The sequence below is a fragment of the Rhinatrema bivittatum genome, chromosome 2 (assembly GCF_901001135.1).
Source record: "Rhinatrema bivittatum chromosome 2, aRhiBiv1.1, whole genome shotgun sequence".
In the NCBI taxonomy this organism is placed as follows: Eukaryota; Metazoa; Chordata; class Amphibia; order Gymnophiona; family Rhinatrematidae; genus Rhinatrema; species Rhinatrema bivittatum.
The window spans coordinates 725445811-725468838 of NC_042616.1; the positions used below are offsets into that span (position 1 = coordinate 725445811).

Consider the following 23028-nt stretch of genomic DNA (forward strand, 5'->3'; position numbering starts at 1 on the left):
TTTATCAAAGCCACACAGTAGCTTTCAACACTCAGAACCTTTTCCTAATGATAGCTACCACACTGTCATTACTCACATATGCTCTCTAAACTCAATCTTCCCATACGGATAACTTCCTGACCCACATTCAGTGAATTTGGATTAGTTCAACAACTAGTGTTTCACTCACTATGACTGTCTGAAGCCCATCACTTTCCAGTATTCTCATAGCACGCTTTCCCACTGTTCACTGATCCACAGAGTTCGGTTTTTTTTGAGGACTCTCCAAGCAGATCGTCTTACACTAAACCTGTTTGTCTTACAACCCAGATTTCTGCAGCATCTCCTCACAGACCCAGCACAGCATGTGTTTCAGTGTTCTGTCTCCTCAGAGAGCTTCTCAGCAGCTTTTCTATTCTCACAGAATGGACTGATCAAAACATTTAAAAACAAAACAATAAACCCCCCCCCCCCCCACAAACAAACAAACAAACCCGTTGCCTCTCCGATTTTATGCGGCCGCCAGAAACGTCACTCGCAATGGAATTCTGTAGCCGTGGTATTTGCTGCAGGTGAGACTCTTCCCTGTGCGCCCTGTTTCCCTCCGGACCTGTATAATCGCCGCACCATCTTACCAGCGGCTTCCCGGTACGCTCACGCCTCTTTTCTCCCATTCTCTAGTCCTTCCCTCCAAAGCAACTGATCACCTCGGGCCACCCCGGCACAGCGGATGCTCCTAAAGCAGTGCTTTTCTCTTCTGTCTCCTCCCCAGCAACCGCAAACAGCTTATTCGTTTCTGAGGTGCCACAAACAGAACCGGGCCGAGCAGGCCCTCTCCGAAGGACGGCTCTTTGGAAGCTTTTTTTTTTTCTGGTTGTCCCAGGAGAAGATTTAAAGGGGCAGCATCAGGTATTTAAATTTATCAGTAAATAACCTGAACCACTGGCTCATGATTTCTTTTGTTTTGACTTGTGGCTCCTCCCTTTCTCGCCCCGATCCATCCTATGGCATCTGTGAGCGAGGCGGAGGGGGGGTAGATCAGCTGACAGCGTCACGTGATGCGGGTGTGTGGGTGCGAGTGGCGGCGGAGAAGTGATGAAAGCTGGATGGTGATTGGGATTTTGGACAGCTTTCTGTGTCCTCCGTTTGCCAGTCGTAGCAGGCAGAGACTCTCACATGTAAGTGCGTTATGGGGAATTGTAGTGGATCCTGCCCGTGCATCACGCTTGGGAGGGGGAGGAGTTGCATGCACATTCAGGTCCCCCCTTTGGCCAGCTGACATGTAACGGATTTGGGGCTTCGCTGAACGGGTTTCTCATTGTGGGGCTGCCTCTTTATTAAGCTGGCTGGGAGGGGAGAGGCAGGCCTCGCTGCAGGCCCTTGGAAGTGATAGGCAAAAGGAAACCGGAGGAAGGGTGGTAGGGATTGTGTTAAATTTTGAAGGTGACAACCCGGCGAAAGAAGAACATGCTTTTGCTTGCCGTAGGGCCATGTGGCACAACTTCAAGGGGAACCGCGGTGGCACACTGTTTATGGATACCAAAATCTTAAATCGAGCTCTGCCTCACTTTTTAAGGTTCTCTTATGGGTTTTTTAAAAATGCGAAATGTCTGTGTGAATTATTGTGGCCTCAGGTGAAGGTGCTGAGGGCTCGTTGGTTTGTAGTTAAGCAATATGGGCTTTTTTTGTTTGACGTGTTCATAGGAGAACCAGATTGTATTCAGAAATGGTTGTGAAGCCTACTATTTGTCATTTATTTCCTGTGGTCACTCAGTGTGCCATTTCTTCTTATACAGTGGTTTTTAAGAAGTGAAACTAAGCAGTTTGCAAACTAGGAATGCAGTTTTGTAAACCTGTAAGGATCATTCCCGTGACCAAAGAAAGGTGAAAATTTTACTATGTTTTATTTAGAAAGCAGCATGGGTGCACATACTATTGAATATGTAAAAAATCGAATAAGATAAAAACAAGATGTTTGAAATAAACTACAGAAAAGACTTGCACAGAACATTTTAGGACCTTTTCCCATAAGACAGAGGTTCCCAACCTTCTATTATGTCTTAGTATATCTGGCACTGGGTTTACTTTGTCTAAGTACACCATCATCTTTCCTTTTTTTCCAGCCCCTTAGCTTTATAAGAGAGTTGAGGCACAATGGAGTTTGTCTAGATAAGAGAATGCCTTCTATAAAAAAACAAACCAGGGAGGTTGTCTCCTTTGCTAGGAAAGTGAAACAGCACTGTTTTTATTATCAAGATAAAACAGAGCTGTAAGCAGTCAGCAATTCAACTGGGACAGAAACAGGAAGCAAGTACACATAGAGAGCAGTAAAGAAGTGTTAAGTGGCCAACTCCAGCTCTCAAGAGCCACAAATAGGCTTGATTTTCAGCATACCTGTAGTGAATATATATGAGATTTGCATTCAGTATCTCAATTGTATGTAAATATATCTCTTGTATTATATCAGTGTTCATCAATATGCAAATGTATACAATACTGTGTGTTTTTAACAAAGCTTCATATGCACAAATATATATTTTACAAGGGCTGTCTCTTATGGTTTAGTGCCCTATGCGGAAACAGAAGGGTTTGTGTTTATACACTCTTTAAAATACATTTTAGTGGTAAAACAAAAAAGTATTATTGTAAACTGTGTTCTGAAATGTATGCTCACCCATTGCTACCCTAATCTTTTTTTTTGTCTTTGGTGCATGTGGCCAAAGGGTGGAAATGCTTTTTATTAGGTCTGGACCAGTGGCAACAACAATTTTTGTATTAAACTGTATTATGTGTGCACAACATAATATTTAGTTATAATTTCAAATAGACTCTATGCATATGCCAAAAGTTTAGAACTAGCAATATTGTTTGGTAATAGTGGACAGAGGCCTATCTAACACTGCTACCACTGTAACAAAAATGTATTGCTCAGGGAATACATCCATTGCTCAGATGTACCAGTGTATTGACAGTGATCAAAGAATTTCATAATGAGGTAATTGAACAAATGACCACTGCAATTAGTATGAAATATAGACTTCACTGGCTAAATGGAAAGAATGAAGTAAATCATTCAAACTAGATTTACTAAAGCTGTAAAAGAAACTGGGTTACCCTGGCCAAAGATACTGCCAGCAGTCCTAATAAGAATTAGTGGTACAGCAGCCAGAACTACTAATCTGAATCCATTTATAAAAAAAAAATGTAATTGCTCCCAGTATCATTTGCACTTTGTAGTATAATACAATAGATAATCAGAATTCTTTTGAATGACACATTTGTTTAAAAGCTTATTAAAAAAGAAAAAAACATATAGAAGTTATTTTCTTAAGAAAATGAAGCTTTTTGATGTAGTCACAACTTAGAAAGGAGTTTATTTATTTAGCATATTTTATATACCGAGGTATAGCAGAGTTGCCTTCACTCCGGTTTACAGTTATAACAACCTGATACATTTTCTTTCTCTGTAAATTTTGAGGATGGAAAAGGGGGGAGGGGTAACATAGTAATGACAGCAGAAAAGGATCAGATGGTTCACCCAGTCTGCCCAGCAAGCTTCTTATGGTAGTATTTGCCACTCTGTGCAGGATACCCCCATGTTTCTCTTAAGAGTAGTAACTGTCACTCTGTGCAGTTACCCCCCCCCCCCCCTCCCCCCCCCCCCAAAAAAAAAAGCCTTATGATAAGGGTAGTAATGTTTACAATCAAAACCATGCAACTGTCAAACCTATAACATTTTTACTGGGTGAGCAGCCTTCTTGATCATTCAGACAAGGATGCTTGATGGTTTTTGCTTCGGGACTTGACCGTAGAAGACATTCTGTGCTTCTTTCCTTATGTCTGCATGTCAGTACCCCAGACTATAAAAGTCATGGTCCGTCCCCCCCCTACTCCCATGCACCCTCTTCATTTCTGTCCTCTAGCCTTTAGGGATCCACAGTGTTTATCCCATGCCCCTTTTGAACAAACAAGGGAGAAATCCATTAATTAGATGATGCTGTCTTGTCTAACTATATTCAAATATATTTCTGTATAAATATACATTTTAGTTATTCATTCATTTATCTGCAAGAAATATTTAATAATTTTAACAAGACTGAACTCTTCCTCCCCATTCCCTTTCTGCAGGTAGCAAAGTTTTGCAGTATACTAGTTGGAAACGTCTTCCATTAGGCTACCAGACTAAAGGGTTTTTAAAATTCATTTTGTATCTGGAAAATGTATTTATACATGGGGTTCAAAATGAAGACAAGATAGACAGAAGCAGGGCCAAGGGGGAGGGAGAGCAATTATCTTGGTTAAAGTGAAGGGAATCATGGACTGAGAGCTAGCAAAGAAATGTTAGAGACTTTAGATAAAGTGAGAATATAGAAATGTGAATTGTCAGCATGGCTTTACCCAAGGCAAGTCTTGCCTCACAAATCTGCTTCACTTTTTTGAAGGAGTTGATAATCATGTAGATAAAGGTGAACCGGTAGATGTAGTATACTTGGATTTTCAGAAGGCATTTGTCAAAGTTCCTCATGAGAGGCTTCTAGGAAAAGTAAAAAGTCATGGGATAGGTGGCGATGTCCTTTCGTGGATTGCAAACTGGCTAAAAGAGAGGAAACAGAGTAGGATTAAATGGACAATTTTCCCAGTGGAAGGGAGTGGGCAGTGGAGTGCCTCAGGCATCTGTATTGGGATACTTACTTTTCAATATATTTATAAATGATCTGGAAAGAAATACGACGAGTGTGAATCAAATTTGCAGATGATACAAAATTGTTCAGAGTAGTTAAATCACAAGTAGATTGTGATAAATTGCAGGAAGACCTTGTGAGATTGGAACATTTGGCATTGAAATGCAGATGAAATTTAATGTGGATAAGTGCAAGGTGATGCATATAGGGAAAAATAACCCATGCTATAATTACACAATGTTAGGTTCCATATATTGTGCTACCACTCAAGAAAGAGATCTAGGCGTCATGGTGGATAACACATTGAAATCGTCTGTTCAGTGTGCTGCGGCAGTCAAAAAAGCAAACAAAATGTTGGGAATTATTAGAAAGGGAATGGTGAATAAAACGGAAAAAGCCATAATGCCTCTGTATCACTCCATGGTGAGACCGCACCTTGAATACTGTGTACAATTCTGGTCGCCGTATCTCAAAAAACATATAATTGCGATGGAGAAGATACAGAGAAGAGTGCCCAAAATGATAAGGGGAATGGAACAGCTCCCCTATGAGGAAAGACTAAAGAGGTTAGGACTTTTCAGCTTGGAGAAGAGACGACTGAGGGGGATATGATAGAGGTGTTTAAAATCATGAGAGGTCTAGAATGGGTAGATGTGAATCGGTTATTTACTCTTTTGGATAATAGTCTAGGGGGCACTCCATGAAGTTAGCATGTGGCACATTTTAAAACTAATTGGAGAAAGTTCTTTTTTACTCGGTGCACAATTAAACTCTGGAATCTGTTGCCAGAGGATGTGGTTAGTGCAGTTTAAAAAAATGATTGGATAATTTCTTGGAGAAGTCAATTACTTGCTATTAATTGAGTTGACTTAAAAATAGCTGCTGCTATTACTAGCAACAGTAAGATGGAATAGACTTAGTTTTTGGATACTTGCCAGGTTCTTATGGCCTGGATTGGCCACTGTTGGAAAAAGGATGCTGGGCTTGATGGACCCTTGGTCTGACCCAGTATGGCATGTTCTTATGTTCTATTTTAACTCTGATTAACTGATCTCTTCGCTTCCCTGCTTAAAATATTTTTCAGTGTTAAGATGACTACTCCTTTCTTTCTTTTTTAAATTGTAAACTTACTGACATTTCTAAATATCTTTCAAGAATATTTTCATACTTAAAAGAAATATCAGGAAACTATATTAATGGTTGCATGAGTCCATAAAGAGTAGGGGATCCTATTCTAAATGTCTCTAAACAAAGGAAAGAAGGAACACAGATAAATTTAATGCAGACTAATAACATATAGCATCACAAAGTCAAATAATATCAAAGCTGGTAGATGGTATCTTGACACACAGAAACATAGAAGGCTGAAAGGGCTCAAAGCATTTCTCACCCCCTAAAATGTTTTTTCACGTAGATAAGCAGCTGAATTAGCCATGCTGTCCGGGTACATCTTCCATGCCACTAGGTGGCGGAGCTCTCTAAGATTAGTAAAGTCTTTCAGCTAGGTGCTCCCTCTTGTATCTTCCCGCGCTTGCCTGAGGCTCCTCAGTCCATATTTTTTCCACGCAACTGTTCGCACGCGGAGCTGTTTTCTCCTGAGAGCAAAATTTACTGTGAGGTAAAAAAAAGCAAAAGCCATCAAACACCACAGAAGGGCCAATCCAGTCAGGATGCCTCGACTAGGGTTTAATTTCTGTGCTGTGGCAAGATTATGTCAGTCACTGATGGCCACATATCTTGTTATTTATGCTTGGATTCAGATCCTGACCAGGCAAACTGTGAGGATTGTGGTTGCATGTCTCCAAGAGCTCGGCGTCAGCAAGCTGCCAAGATAGAACAACTAAAATCAAGAGCATCGGGCTCTTATGCCCTTTCAGAGGCCTCCACAAGATCCTCCCCAGGCCCAAAGAGGCCCTTCTCACAGAAGGGCTTCTTCAGTTGAACCCCCCCCCCCCCCAGTTCAGGACACCCACAGTCAAAGCCCTACCAAAAAACGCCATGGGGGATGCCGCGGATGCATGCTACATCGACACCGTTGATGCACCGGAGCACCGAAACTCATCGTGCCGACTCTCCACCGAGGCATCGACACACCTTCCGAAAGACGACACACCAGTGCCTCATCGCAAAGACAGCAGTACGTCGCATCCACATCTTACCGATGCACCGCCAATGCAGAACTTTTTCCCCCGACGCAGCCTAAGCCCAAGAAGCACATCACTGGTCATAAAAGACCTCGGGAGGTATCACCTCTACTGGTCATCGACTCTGGCCCGGATATCTCTCCTCAATTTTTGGACAGGTCTTCATCTTCCCCAGGGGCACTATCAGGCTTCTCTGCAGTGTCAATTGGCCGTACCACCTGACTGTCCAGAACCTATGCCACGACTGGTTATCAGACCTCCAGAGAAGGTTCCACGCACTAAAGGCACACAGGCAGATACACTCAGGGGTGCCCTACCACCTGTAGCAGACCCACCTCTTATGCCGTCTACCTCAGGATTAGCCAATTAAGCTATTTCCCAGATTACGTCCATACTAGTCGGTGGAACAGTCACATCTGCCACCTCGACATATTCCAGCCGAATCACCGCCTGCTCCAGAAGACCCTGCTATTCCTGGTCCAGCTCCAAAAGACCTGCCGGAGGCCTTCCTCACCAATTGAAGAATTTCTAGATATGGATTTTTCATCAGGCTCATCGGGCTATCCGTCCGACCCAGCCGAGGTTGCACCTGAACCCGCCTCTCCACCAGAAGACCTCACTTATTCTCAGTTTCTGGAGAAAGTAGGTCAAATGCTCAATGTAGAGACAAAAAGAAAATCCTGGATACACAACAGGAAATGTTAGGGATTTTAAAAATCTTTGATACTCCAAATGAGCCGGTAGCACTCCCACAACATTTGGTATTGACCTCATTAATGGAGAAGGCATGGGATACCCCAATATCCACTCCAACAACATCACGAAAAATAGACCTAAAATACCGCATGAAGGACTCCCCCCTTCCATTTGGCAGTTCAATTCCCACATATTTCCATAGTGGTTGAGTTTGCTATGCAGAAGGCAAGGAAGTCGCGACTTCACTCAAACACACCCACCACCAGCTCGAGGTGATAAATCTCTCGATGACTTCGCAAAAAAGTCATTTCAATCTAGTATGCTCAATACACGTATACAGAACCATCAATTCTGCATAGCACAATATCTATTTGAAAACTTACAGGCTCTGAAACCACATTTGGACAGGGATCCCCAGAGACCAGTTTGCCTTCCGGAGACTAGTTTGCCTTCAGAATACCACAATCTAGAAGGACTGAGACTCCTCCTTTGGTCGATTTAAGAGGGATTTGAGATATCCTCTAAAGCCTCTGCAAACGTCATAGCAGCAAGACGCCTGGCATGGTTGAGATGCAGTGCCATTAGGGACGATGTACATGAAAAGTTAGCGAACCTTCCATGCCGTCCCGATAACCTATTTGGGGATAAATTTACAGACACGGTCACAAAACTCAAAGAACAAAAAACAGCGGTTCTTTCACTCACATCCCCTCATCAACCTTCCACATCCAGGCGTCAATATTTTTCTTCTACTACTTACAGAAGAACCAACTTCAGAGCCTATAAGCCCCCAACTTATCAGCCCACCAGGCACCATGCCAACGTTCCAGAGGCCCTCATCAACAAGCTGACCCTCAACCATCAAAGACCCAGCTGGGTTTTTAGAACACCTATTGCCACCGTTGCAGACACCGGCGGGCCCAGCGAAGAAACTCAAGAAAACTCCAGCTAGAAGATCCACATCGCTGGAGGGTGTTTTGGCCAGGTCGGTACCACCACCAGGGCCGCGAAAAGAGGTCGAGGCCTCTACTCCTTCGTTAGAAAAGTCAACTCATGCGCCATTCGGGTTACAGGGCTCTGTACCCGCTTGTTCCCGCTCTTCGATGCCGAAGCACTCTGAGCATGGGAGACCAAGACGGAGCAAGCATACGGCGCATGGCGCTTCAACACCGAGACCGGTGCATCGATGACTGAGCAGCCCACGGCGCATTGCCTCAGCCAAGTTGCGACGCATCGGCGCACAGTGCGTTGGACGGTGCTTCTGGAAGAGCTGCTTCACTATCTGGGTATTCTCTCCATGATATTCGCAAAAGAAAACATGCTAGACATCACCACCATGGTGATGCAAAGCGTACAAAACATCATGACCCACCTACAGCTCCACCATTTGCTTCTCCCCAGGATCCACCACAATGTGAACACCATTCCAAAGAAAAGGCTAAGAGAAAACATCTTGAAATGCGGAATCTCTACGGACGGATTCTGATGTAGAAGTGGTTCACCTCTCTACTAATGTTTCTTCAGAGGCTGATAGTTCTCATTCGGATTTGTCTTCTTTTCATAGATCTCATTCAATCCACCATCCGGAACCATGCCGTCCTTCTCAGGACTTGTCTCTGGGAACACTGCCCCCACCTTCAACACCATTTCCAACGCCTTCAACATACCCAAGCATCAAAGGCGATGTCACACATTTCTCTGGCTTTGAATACGTTCTTCCAAGATCTGGAAGTCGTTCATCCCCAGATTCCAGGTCCATCTTCTCCAATCTCTCCTCGAAGTCTACTGACGGTCCCGTCACCAAAGCAACGAGAACTCAATTCCAGTTCCGGATCAACCAGATTCTCCACATTCACAATGGTCTACGTCCCCTTCCTCATCTACAGGATTTCCGTCAGATCCCCCCCCCCCCGAGGCCTACTAGAAAAAGTAGGATCTCTCCTAAACATTGAAACAGGAAAGGTTCCCGACCCTCGTGCTGAGGTTCTAGGAGTCCTAAAGATATTTGAAATGCCGCCAGAGCCAACAGCTCTACCACCACATGCTACCACCACATACTAGACGCGGTTCTACATAAAATGTGGGAAAAACCCTTTACCACCTCAGCAGCCTCAAGGAAGACTGACTTAAAATACCGAATGAGAAATTCCACAATCTGAGTCCACTCAATTACCCCACAACTTGGTGGTGGTAGAATCTGCACTATTACTTGCTAAAAGATCAAAACTTTATGCGAATTCACCACCAGGAAAAGATCATAAATCCCTGGATGATTTTGGCCATAAGATATCATTCCTCCATGCTGGCCACAAAGATACAACACCATCAATTTTATGTAATCCAATACCTCTTTGAATGTCTACAGAGATTACATCCAGCATGTGTGGCTTCTGATAACTCCTTACCGCGACCATTTATAGACATGGAGGAAGGTTTTCGACATTTACTCCGTTCTGTTTGAGTCTTTTGAATCATCGGCTAGATCCTCAGCGACAGCAATAGCAGCACGGCGCATGGCATGGTTAAGGGCTAGTTCCATAAGGGACGATGTCCATGTAAGTTGGTGGATATTCCTTGTCTGGGAGACAATCTGTTTGATAACAAATTTGGTGAAACAGTTACCCTTCTAAAGGAACAGAATACTGCAGTTCAATCTTTGACATCATCAGACCCTCATCCTTCTTCAAAAAGATTTTACCCTTCATTCAGAAGACCTTATGCAAGGGCACCTTTCAGGCCGTATAATACTTATAGATCACAGTATTACAACAATCAGCGTTTTATCAACCACAAACTCAGCCTTTACGTGGACGCCCTCGCCAACCACGACCTCCAGCAGCACCTCCAAAACAAACTCAGTCTTTTTGAATTACCCAGAGCCACCCCCACCGCACTACATAGGAGGCCGCCTTCAGCACTTTTATGCCAGCTGGGAGGCGATTACTTCAGATCGCTGGGTACTAAACATCATAAAAGAAGGTTACAGATTGAATTTTCTAACTCTTCCCACACTTCCTCAAGTTTCTCCTCTCAGAAACACATCACAACACTCCAGAGACCTAAGGAACAGTTAAGTCACTCTACTGTTGCAGAACTCAATTAGAGTAATCCCAATCTCATTGAAAAATCGAGGTTTTTACCCCCCATATGTTCTCATTCCAAAAAAAATCGGGAGGTCTTCGACCAATCTTAGATTTGCGGAACCTCAACACATTCAAAAAGAAAAATTCAAGATGAGAGATGTCCAGAGTATTCTGCCTCTTCTGCAACCCAACGACTCTCTATGCTCCATAGACCTGAAGGATGCTTATTCCCATATACCCATGCACCCTTCCTCCTGGCATTACCTTTTGTTTCCAAGTTCAGAACAATCATTAGCAATTCAAAGTTCAACCCTTTGGCTTTTCCTCAGCCCAGAGGGTGTTCACGAAATGCTTAGCGGTGGTGGTGGCGGCTCATCTCTGACAGCTCTTCATACAGATTTTTCCCTATCTCGACGACTGGCTGTTGGTAGCTTCGGAACAGACTACCTTAAAGACTCATGCATTCCAAACAATCAGTTGTCTTCAGAAGCTGGGATTCATAATCAATTACGAAAAATCCCATCTACAACCAACTCAGGTTCTACAGTTCATTGGGGCACTCATCAATACTGTGCATCAGAGGGCGTACCTACCACAGGACAGGATACAAACTTTGTCTTCTCTAGCTCAGCATCTATTCAATCAATCGCATGCATCGACATGACACATTCTTCAACTACTGGGTCATATGGCAGCAGCCATCCATGTAGTTCCATATACAAGACTCCACATGCGTCATCTACAAGAACCAATGGTCACAGTTCTGGCAACCACTCTCGACCAGAGTACGCCTCACCAGACAAATGCATACAGACATTCAATGGTGGATAAACTCCAACCACCTGAACTTGGGAGCACTGTTTCAGCGGCCTCCTCAAGTCACTCTCTCCACAGATGCCTCTCGGAAGGGCTGGGGAGCCCATTTAAACAACTTAAAAACTCAGGGATGTTGGTCTCTTTGGGAGTCCAACTTTCAAATCAATCTCCTCTAACTTCGAGCCATTTGGAAGACACTTCAAACCTCCTTGGCCCAACTTCAAGGAAAACATATCATGGTATACACAGACAATCAGGTAGCCATGTTCTACATAAACAAAGAAGGAGGGTCAGGTTCCTGGATTCTCTGTTGGGAAGCGCTTAGCATACTGATTGGGCAATATCCAACCAAGTCTCGATACAAGCCACTTACCTTCCCGGTCTAGACAATGTAACAGCGGACCGCCTCAGCAGAATTTTCCATCCACACGAATGGACCTTGAACTGGGAGGTTGTGTCCAACATATTCCAACAGTGGGGTTTTCCAACCATGGACCTGTTTGCCACAGAGAGCAACCAGCAAACTCAGGCATTTTGCCCCATCTACCCAAGCAAACTTCATTGCGCTCCAGATGCTTTCCTCATTCCATGGACGGAGGGCCTACTCTAGGCTTACCCTCCCATTCCACTAATATCAAAAACGATACAAAAATGCATCAGAGATGCAGCAGACATGATACTTATAGCCCCATCCTGGCCAAGACAGCCATGGTATGCATATCTCAAACAACTATCCATTCGCCCATCCCCAACTTCTAACTCAGGAGGGAGGATCCCTTCTTTATCCATTGCATCAATCCCTCCATCTGACAGCATGGAGATTTAATGGCACGTACTAAATTACCTAGGACTCTCATCTCAACTTGGGGACATTCTAATTGAATCCAGAAAACCGTCTACCAGGCGTAATTATGCGGGGAAAATGGCGTCGTTACTCAGAATGGTGCAGACCGAAGAATCTAGCCCCTTTCTCTACAACAATAACACATCTTCTGGAATACCTCCATACTCTTTTCACAGCGGGTCTAGCATACGCCTCCGTTCGAGTGCATGTTAGTGCAATTGCAGCTTTCCATAGTATTCACAACGGACTACCCATTTCCAACCACCCTTTAATCTCGAGATTCATGCGTGGCATTCTGCATCTGAGACCGCAGGTCGCAAAGCTGGAATCTCAACATCGTACTGGAACAATTAATGTTACCTCCCTTTGAACCTCTAGAATTTTGCCATGTCAAATACCTTGCTTGGAAAACTGTTTTCTTGGTGGCGGTAACATCAGCCGGAGAGTAAGTAAACTGCAAGCCTTAGTTCACTACTCCCTGTACTTAGAATTTTTTCATAATAAGGTCACCCTTCGACCTCATCCTACCTTCCATTACTCTCCCAATCTTCAAGCCCAAACCTCATCAGAATGACAGAGATAAGCTTCTCCACACCTTGGACTGTAAAAGAGCATTGGCTTATTATAAGCAGAGAACACATTCTGAATCCAGGCCATCTCAGCTGTTCCTCTCCTTCAACCCAAATTCTCCCAACCAACCTGTCTCCATGAGAACTCTGGCTAGTTGGTTGTCCCAATGCATTATGTTTTGCTACAATAAGCGCAATCTACCATTGAGTACGAGGCCAAAAGCACACCAGATACGAGCAATTGCAACATCAGTTGCCCATTACAGAAACGTTCCGCTGATAGACATTTACAAAGCGGCAACTTGGTCTTCTCTCCACACTTTCACAGTGCACTATTGTTTACAACAGCAGAGCTCTTCTGATGCAGCCATGGGTTCGGCAATCCTGTCAACCATGGCACAAAAATAAGACTGTCTACCGTTCAGAATTGAGGGTGGCGTCCTGACCTACACAACAAAACACCTTGACACCACCCGGGAGCTTGGGACTCCCAGACAGCATGGCTAATTCAGCCTGCTATTGCTGGGAAAAAGCAAGTTTGCTTACCGTAAACGGTGTTTCCGTAGATAGCAGGATGAATTGGCCATGCATCCCCTCCCTCCACCCTAGACAGTCTTCACATACACTGACTCTACCTTTTTCTATGTACTTCTCGCTTTGTTACAAGAGACTGAGGTAAATCTGGCAATCGGGCGGGACCTTCACTGCGCAGCCTCACAGAGTTCAAAACTCTGTACTCTTGGAGAAAACTCCACCTACTGATCAGGTCGCGACGCTCCCAGACAGCATGGCTAATTCATTCTGCTATCTACGGAAACACCGTTTACGGTAAGCAAACTTGCTTATGTTGGTCAAGAAAAACCTTAACTAAATAAATAAATAAATATGCTCACATACCGATGCATCCCAAGTCCTGGTGTTACCTCTGTTTCCAGACGGACAACCAAAACTTCCAATACAAGGTTCTGCCATTTGGTCTCTCCTCTGCCCCCAGAGTCTTCCCCAAATGTCTAGCAGTAGCAGTGGCACACCTCTGTCGAGAGGGGGTTCAAATATTTCCTTATCTGGACGATTGGCTTATAGTAACATCCAATCAGACTCTCTAACGGGACAATCTACTTCGAACTATTTCTTGCCTAGACAATCTAGGTCTCCTAATCAACTACGAAAAGTCAAATCTACAGCCAATGCAAACCTTAAAATTCAGCAGAGCCTACATCGACACTGTCCAAGACAAAGCATTCCTGCCACACCTGCGAGCATTAGCTCTCTCCACACTATCTTCATTTCTGCTTCACAGTATGACTGTTCCAGCCTGCCAAATCCTAACAGTTCTAGGACACATGGCAGCATCCATCTACTTAGTCCCATATACTCGACTACACATGTGTTGCTTACAATGGGGTCTGAAGAATCAATGGATCCAGTTCTTCCATCCATTGTCGACTCCCATCACCCTAACCATCAGTATGAAAAGAGACTTGCAATGGTGGCTACTCCCATCGACATTACTAACTGGATTACCTCTATGACCCCCTCGACATCAGGTAATACTCACCACGGATGCCTCTCCCAAGGGATGAGGATCACATCTAGACCATCTTCAAACTCAAGGACTTTGGTCCACAAGGGAATGCACGCTACACATAAATCTTCTAGAACTGAGTAGTCAGGAACGCCCTTCGAGCCTTTGAAAAACCCCTACAAGGGAAAACACTGATGGTTCACACAGACAATCAAGTCACAATGTTCTACATAAACAAGGATGGTTCAGTTCTTGAAACCTCTGCAAGGAAACAGTCCGGATACTGGAGTGGGCCCACCACAGATCCATCTCTCTGCAAGCAACTTACTTGCTTGGAATCAACAATTCCAGAGCAGACCAACGCAGCAGAATATTTCACCCCCATGAATGGGAACTACATCAAGAGGTTGCGCATCACATATTCTCCACTTGGGGCCTTCCTGCCATCGATCTCTTCATGACAGAACGCAACAGGAAAGTGGAGAACGTTTTGCTCTGTTTTCCTGAGCCCACTCAGACTAGCTCAAGGCGCATTCCTCATAAGCTGGTCTCACAATCTACCGTATGCGTTCCCTCCAATACCACTCATCTCTCGCACGATACAGAGATGTATCGACGACCAGGCGGATCTGATTTTAATCACGCCAGCATGGCCAAGACAACCATGGCACAGCTACCTCATACAGCTATCAATTCACAAGACAATTCCCCTGGGCAACAGCCCTCAGCTTCTTACCCAGGAGAATGGATTACTACGTCATCCTCTTCACTCCTCCTTGCACCTCATGGCATGGAGATTGAAAGGCTTATGTACCAAAACTTAAACATTCCTCCTTCTCTTCAGGACATACTAGTCTTCTCGAGAAAACCATTGGCCAGACTCACCTACCAAAGAAAGTGGTCTTGCTACACTTCCTGGTGTTCAACGGGCATGCACCCAATCACCTGCCCACCAGAGCATCTGCTGACATACCTACATCTTCTCTATAGTGAAGGCCTAGCCAGGGCCTCCCTCCGAGTGCATTTAAGTGCTATAGCAGCTTACCATACTCCCCTAAACAGGGAACCCATATCATGTCATTCTCTCGTGTCCAGATTCATGAAAGGGGTATTACACTTACACTTACATCCACCAATAAAGAAACTGCCAGTGCCATGGGATATTAACATAATCCTTGAACAACTGATGTTACCACCATTTGAACCATTGGACACTTGTCACCTATGATACCTTTCATGGAAAGTACTCTTCTTAATTGCCCTCACATCAGCAAGGAGAGTTAGTGAGCTTCAAGCCTTAGTTCACTACTCCCCTTATCTGCAATTTCACCTTGACAAAGTGACATTGCACACACGCCCCGATTTTTCTACTAAAGTTGATTTCCAGTTTTCACATTAACCAAACCATCACCTTGCCTACCTTTCATCCAAAACCTCATGCTAATGACAATGAGTGGAAACTTCACACTCTAGATTGTAAGCATGCGCTTGCCTACTACAAACAGCGCACCCGTTTGCCCAACAGGCCCTCACAACTCTTCCTTTCTTTCAACCCGAACACGCCAGGCTGTCCAGTGACAAAAAAACTTTATCTTCCTGGATATCCAACTACATACAATTCTGTTATCAAAAACATTCAAAATGGCTATCTGCGACACCAAAGGCACATCAAGTGCGTGCGATGGCTGCTTCAGTTGCCCACCTCCATGAAGTGCCTCTCATAAACATCTGTAAAGCGGCAACATGGTCATCACTGCATACTTTCACATCCCATTATTGTTTAGACAAACAAACTGCGGATGATGCACACATGGGGCAGACTATACTACAGAAGAGCACATGCTTCACACATAAAATACCTTCATAGGAACTGTCTGCCTATAATTCCAGTATTGAGCACAATAAACAGACGCTCTCACATACATATGCTCAATACGACAGCTGGGGACTCCCAGACAGCATGGCTAATTCAGCTGCTTATCTACATGAAAAAAACAAGTTTGCTTACCGTAAACGGTGTTCTCCGTAGATAGCAGATGAATTAGCCACTCTACCCTGCCCACCTCCCTGGACAGTTCAGACATGGCATACTACTTGCTTTAATACGGACTGAGGAGCCTCAGGCAAGCACGGGAAGATACAAGAGGGAGCACCTAGCTGAAAGACTTCACTAATCTTAGAGAGCTCTGCCACCTAGTGGCACAGAAGACTTACCCAGACAGCATGGCTAATTCATCTGCTATCTACGGAAAACACCGTTTATGGTAAGCAAACTTGCTTTTCATGTAACATGGGTATTTTTTTTTTTATTTATATTTTATTGAATTTCACATTAATACATAAAGAATAAAATGAGAACATAAAACTTCAGTTCACTAACTTCAAGGAAATACACAATCCCAATTTCATTTTCTTTAACATTCTCCGTGCTAAGTAAATAGAGACACACATTAATAAGTGGAGCAATACTATAGGTAATAATACATGAAAAGAGATTCTATCTAGTCTTCATCATTTTATTTTATTTTCACCTCCCTAACCTATGGGGGCCTAGGAATGTGAATCCAAATAATCCCTTAGTTGTTCTGGGTAATTGAAAATATAGCGAGAGTCTTGGTGTACAATTAAACATCGGCATGGATATTTTAATATAAACCTAGCCCCCCTCTGAATAACCTCAGCTCTCATTGCTATGAATTTTTTTCTCCGAAGTTGTGTGGGGCGGGCTATATCTGGAAAAATTCTTATACTTTGTCCATAGAACAATTTATCCTGGTTTCTAAAGAATAATCTCAAAATTGAGTCTCTCTCCGTAAGGAATACAAATTGAACTATTAGAGTGGCCCTAGAGGTAACATTCAACTCAAAAGATTTTTCTAAAATTTCAGTTAGATTTATTTCATCATCTTCTTTTGAAGTATTAGGTACCTCACCACTCAAAGATGGCAAGTAATAAATTCTAGATAAAGCGTATAGAGGAATCCGAATACTTCAAAACATTTTTTAAGTAACTACGAAACAAATCAATAGTAACATGGGTATTTTTAAATAAAAAGAAGCACCAATCTGCAAGACCCTGGATCTATACAACAAAAAAGCCTGTCTCCTTTTTCTGAGTCTCTAGCTACATCCAGAAAGTCTGAATTATAAAACAGCTTCTCTGTCTAAAGATCAGCTTGAGGTCTAGCTCCGCATCTGATTCCAATGGAAAATTAACTACTAAAGTTCAATATAATGATTCTTGGTTATCCCTTTTGAAAAGCATACACGAGTGTATCCAATGAAGAAGGCTCAAGAACACAGAATTCCTCAACTGGAGATTCATCCTTTTGATATGGAAGTAAATAGTAAAACCTAAATATGGGTGACAAAGATCCAGTGAGAATTAACAAACAATCCTTCAAATACTGATGGAAAATATATATTGGCGACAATGAAGAAACTTTAGGAAATTTCAATGTTTTCTTCAAAACCAATTTTGCACTTTATGTAATAACAGATTATCCTTAGTGATAGCACTTTCAAGATCGTCCAGCTTCTTGCAACTTGTCTGACTTTCATCAATCTGAACCTGATGATCTTTAATCTGATTCTCATAACTTTCACCTTTATTTTTTTTAAATCATGTAATCCTCCACAGATTGAGAAATATGACTGGATAACTGTTTCCCCATAATAGAAATGCCTTCTAGAGTTCCATAGTTGGGAAGAGGAATAGAAATTTGAGGCATACCTGGTGGGAGAAAGGGGAACCATATCAAAATGTGCCCTTAAATACAGCTTCTTTAGTCCTCTGACAACATAAATGGTGTTTCCGCATCTTCTAACCCTTAATAGCATTGTCCTTTAAACTCACTGAGCCTTCCTCTTATACCCTATATACAATAACAGATAGTAAAAATATATTGGCACTAGGAAATATATGGGAGTGTCCCTCAGCAGTGGTCTAACCTTTGGCCCATCTTGAGTTATCTTTCTAGAGATCTAAAGTTGCAGTAATGTAAAGTTAATATATCCAATCTAAAAGTTGTGGTTGTATTGTTGAAGTTGCAGGGAATGGGAAATGGATGTGGGATAGAAATGTATATACATTGATCATTTATTCTTTATTGTATATATTTTTAACTTTACCAACCTATTAAAGACAACAAAGGAATGAACTGGGACCTGTAAAAATGTCAGTTGAATAGCCCTGATCTCTCATAGAGACAAACAGAATATGACAGCACCCTGGGCATCAATGTGCAGAAACAAAATCTAATTATGCAAAACTGCATTCATATTTTTGGGAGTGGGCAAGAAGGAAGTCACTGCTGAAGAAAACATATGATGTGCTGCATAGCATTTGCAAAGAGATACTGCACACATGCAGGGTAAGATTTTGTGGTCTGATAAGACCAAAGCAGAACCTTTTGGTCTTGATACTAGGCAATATGTCTGGCATAAAACATAACACGGCACATCACCATGCTAACACTCTCTTTACAGTAAAGCATGGTGGTGGCAGCATTATTTCCAGCAGTGAATTTAGGGAACTTTATGAAGATCAAAGGAAAGATGGATAGTGCAAATTACAGTTAGATCCCTGAGGAAAACCTGATCCAGTCTGCCGTAGACCTGGGACTGGGGAGAAGTTTCACTTTTCAGCAGGATGATGATCCTAAGTACAAAGCAAAAGCAAGAACTGAGTGGATTGGCAAAAAGAAAATGAATGCACTCAAGTGGACCAGTCAAAGCCTTAAGAACATAAGAAATTGCCATGCTGGGTCAGACCAAGGGTCCTTCAAGCCCAGCATCCTGTTTCCAACAGAGGCCAAACCAGGCCACAAGAACCTGGCAATTACCCAAACACTAAGAAGATCCCATGCTACTGATGCAATTAATAGCAGTGGCTATTCCCTAAGTAAACTTGATTAATAGCCATTAATGGACTTCTCCTCCAATGGAAAATCTGTGGCAACACTTGAAGATGGCTGGGGATTGTCTGTGGACTGCAAATTCGAAAGAGCTTGAGCTATTCTGCCAAGAAGAATGAGCAAAAACTGCACTATCCTGCTCTGCAAAATAGGTAGGTATTATCCGAAACAATTCATGGCTGTTGTTGCTGCAAAATGGACTTCCACTAAGTGTGAATATTTGGATGTGGAGACTTTTATGCGATCAAGATATTTTTTTTTGTTTAATTACTTTTGGAGCTTTCTATAATTGTTCTTTATTCAAGAAAGTATAGAGCATTGTTTCCCAAACATTTCAAGCCAAAGGCACACCTAAGTTAACAAAAATGTTGAGTGGTACACCAGCCTCCATGGAGCAGGAACGGTGAAGACTTGAATAGTTAAAAGAAGAGTTAAGGAAGCACTGAAACCCCCCACCAGTCAGTCTTCCAAATTTTAAAACAAAGCAAGACCGGAGCAGGGAAGCTCCTAGATACATCACAATGGTGTGTAGTTCCAGTGACTTTTAAAATTAACTGAGGTGTCTGTGTTACAGCAGGAGGCTCCCTCATACCATCACTCTTTAATATTTACACACCAGGGTTGTGCAGGAATAAAAAAATGTTTTTGTTTTTTGGTTCATTTTTGGGAGGTTTTTTCCACACAAATTCTAGTTCATGGAATGTTTGATTCATTTCGCTCATGTGAAAAAAACAAATCAAAGAAACAAAAACCCTCCCAAAATGAACAAAAAAAAAAGAAAATTGTGCCTCCCAAGGCCTCCTGTCCCCATCACCCATCCCTTCCACATGGAAAAATGGCAGGGCAAGGATCCCCCCTGGCCCCCACTTACGCAGTCTGGTGGAGATCCGCCAGAAAAGCTTAGGCCCAGGCTGAAACCTCAGGCTTGCGTAGGCCAAAGCCACAGTAGGTTGCTGTGACCTCTGCCTCGGCTTACGCAAGGCCGATGCCTAGGCCTGGATTCTGGGCCCAGGCCCAATGCCACGACCCTGGACTCTCAGCCTGGCCTGTAGGCCGGATCTAAATACCTGGCCCTCAGCCTGGGCTTGGTTCCATGGCCTTGGCCCGGAGCCCAAGTCTCACAGTGTCTTTCTTCTTTCTTTGTAAATTGATAACGTCTGCTGGGGTTGCACCGGAGTTAAACGGATTTAATTAACTCCAGTGCATTCACCCCAGCGGACGGCACTGTTTTGATGTACGGCATTGTATATTGGAAGGACTCAAAAGGAGGAAGCCCGTAAGGGGGGGACCAGAAGGTGGTGCTGCATGCAGTGTGTGTGTGTGTGTGTACACTGTACAAGGCAGGGCTTGGCTATCTATGTCAAGCATGCTGGCTGGGGCTTATCTATAACTAGGAAGGTGAGACATGCATGACCACACATGCTCAGAAAAGGAGTTCTTGCACATTTAAGAGCTATCGTTGATCTCTCTTATTGGTGTGAGTTGCTGAGACCAGAGCCCTGGTGCTGGTCTGGACCTTGGAATCAGGCAATGATAACTTTTGCATGGCATACTTGGTCAGATCTGAAGGCACATCAGTGTTTCCTGGCACACTGGTTGAGAAACAGTGGTATAAAGTATGTTACGTAGATCAGTGAAACACTCCTGCTTTAATGCATTTTGATTTTTATTTTTTTTTAGACAGCAGAATGTGAAAAATGTGTGTGAAGACATTTATAAGGTACTGTAGGTTCCAAAATGTAAACTTTTGATTAGGTGTGGCAATTTGCATTTTATAAACTTACTGTCTGTTTTGGACATATTTAATTGCTGTGTGATAGAGGTTCTTACAATTCCAACACAATTTGTCTCCCTTGTATCTAGCATTTACTGTTTCCTGCTCTACAAGAAGAATGAGGTTGAAGATGCTGTAACAGAACTGTTGCCTACATTTGGGATGATAGCCTTGATTTGTCAGTTTTTTTTTCCTTTCAAAGAGATGTCAGAGGAGAATTTGGTGATTCAAGCTAATCTATTGTGTTGCTGGTTTTGATTCACAACAGAGCCTTATTGTTTAGCTTGTTTATGTTTAAGCACTGAGAAGAGCAGTTAACCAATATGAAAATCAGGGTCTTCCCTGATGTAGCCAAGACTTCATAGAAAACGAGGAGGCAGTTTTTGTTAAATAAAGCTCCCAAGCAAAACACTCTAGGTCTTTGTGTTTTAAAGTTCCCATATAATTGTTTAGATATGAACATGTTTATTATGTATGTTTGAGCCTAGTCATTTAGCCTTGTTTCTAAGTGATAAGATACAGTGGCTATAGATAGTCCATGCTCCCTTGAATATTTTTCATTTTTTGTCAGTGTCACTTGCATGTGTTTTAAAAAAGGATTTTTTTTTCCACTCAATTATATGATGAAGTACATGTTGCATTTGTGGGTTACCACAGCTTCAGCATGGTTTTCAGCACACTTCCTTGGATTTCAGTTATACTTTGGTTCTGTTGTGCATAAGAGGGGTCTTGCTTTGGGGACCCCTCTTCTCTTCTGCTGCTGCTATATACCCTCACCTGGGTATATTTCACACCTGCCCTGGCTCTTTACCCTGCAAGATACTCCTGCTCCTTGTACTCTCCACTACCTGCTGACTCCTGCTCCTCACCACACTTGGACTCCTCTTCTCTCTTTACCATCTCCTCTGTTCTTTGCTGTGAGCAGTCCTGTCCTCTCCAGGATTCCAAGTCTGTCTACATGCAGGAGAAAGCAAAGGTCCATGCAGTGTGGGCATCTGGTTCAGTCAGTTGGCTGCTGCATGTGACTTGAGAGTTCCTTCACTGCTACTGTTCCCAACATGAAGTGTGCTTGGTGCATGTTTTTCTTATCTCAACAGCCTGGGGAGTGGAGGAGTAGTCTAGTGGTTAGATCAGTAGGCTGCAAAGCAGGAAGCCAAGGTTAAAATCTCGCTGACACTCCTTGTGACCTGGGGCAAATCACTTAACCTTCCATTGCCTCAGGTACAAGCTTAAAGCCCTCGGGGGTTACAGTACTTGTATGTTGTTCACTTTGAATTACATTATTATTGAATTATTAATAATATTAACATAGCATACCCCATACATTTTCAGGACCAAAATTGTTGTAATGGGGGACATTCAATTGGATGAGTTAATATTTGGTTGAAGCTCCTTTGGCAGTTATTATATCTGTGAGTCTGTTAGATAGGTCTTCGCCAACTTAAGTTTACATATTGACAAATATAGGTGGGCATTCTTTACAAAACTGTTCCTTGGAGAGCTTTGATGGACAGCAATTTCCAAGTCATGCCACAGATGTTTGATTGGATTAAGGTAAGGGCTCTGACTGGGCTATTCCAGGACATTTCCCTATTTGTTCCTTAGCCATTCCAGTTTTAGCTTTGGCAGCATGCATTAGGCTGTTGTCATGCCAGTTTTCTTGCAAAAGGCAGTAGACTTCTCTGTACATTTCTTTGTTCATTGACCCTTCTAGCCTAAGGGGGGGGGGGGGGGGGGGGGAGGTGTGTGTTAATAACCCATTCTGGGCTTGCAGAGAGTGAGCAAGTTGTTTGTGTAGGAGAAGTTCAAGATGAAGTTCCCTCCTGCAGATCCTTCTCATCATTCAACCGAGAGATTGGATGTCAGCTGTGGTTCTGAAAGACGCTTATTTATATATCCCCATTAACCTTACTCATTGGAAATACCTGAGGTTTGTGAGGAAGAATGCATAGTTCTAATACAAGTTGCTCCTCACTGGCCATGTTACGGCAGTAATCTGC

At 43.1% G+C, this 23028-nt stretch overlaps 1 protein-coding gene across 3 annotated transcripts in view; it reads left to right on the forward strand.

Annotated features, from left to right (window-relative positions):
- Window positions 1-607: 607 nt before the first annotated feature.
- Window positions 608-23028, forward strand: part of ATP6V1C1 (ATPase H+ transporting V1 subunit C1) — a 163582-nt gene continuing 141161 nt past the window's right edge. Inside the window, exons 1-2 of one of the 3 annotated variants that reach the window (XM_029591851.1) lie at window positions 1016-1157; window positions 1776-1863. The gene's annotated coding sequence lies outside the window, so the exon portion shown is untranslated. Of the gene's footprint in view, window positions 889-1015; window positions 1158-1775; window positions 1864-23028 lie in introns of those variants that run through there. The other 2 variants (XM_029591850.1, XM_029591849.1) reach the window with 2 other exon arrangements.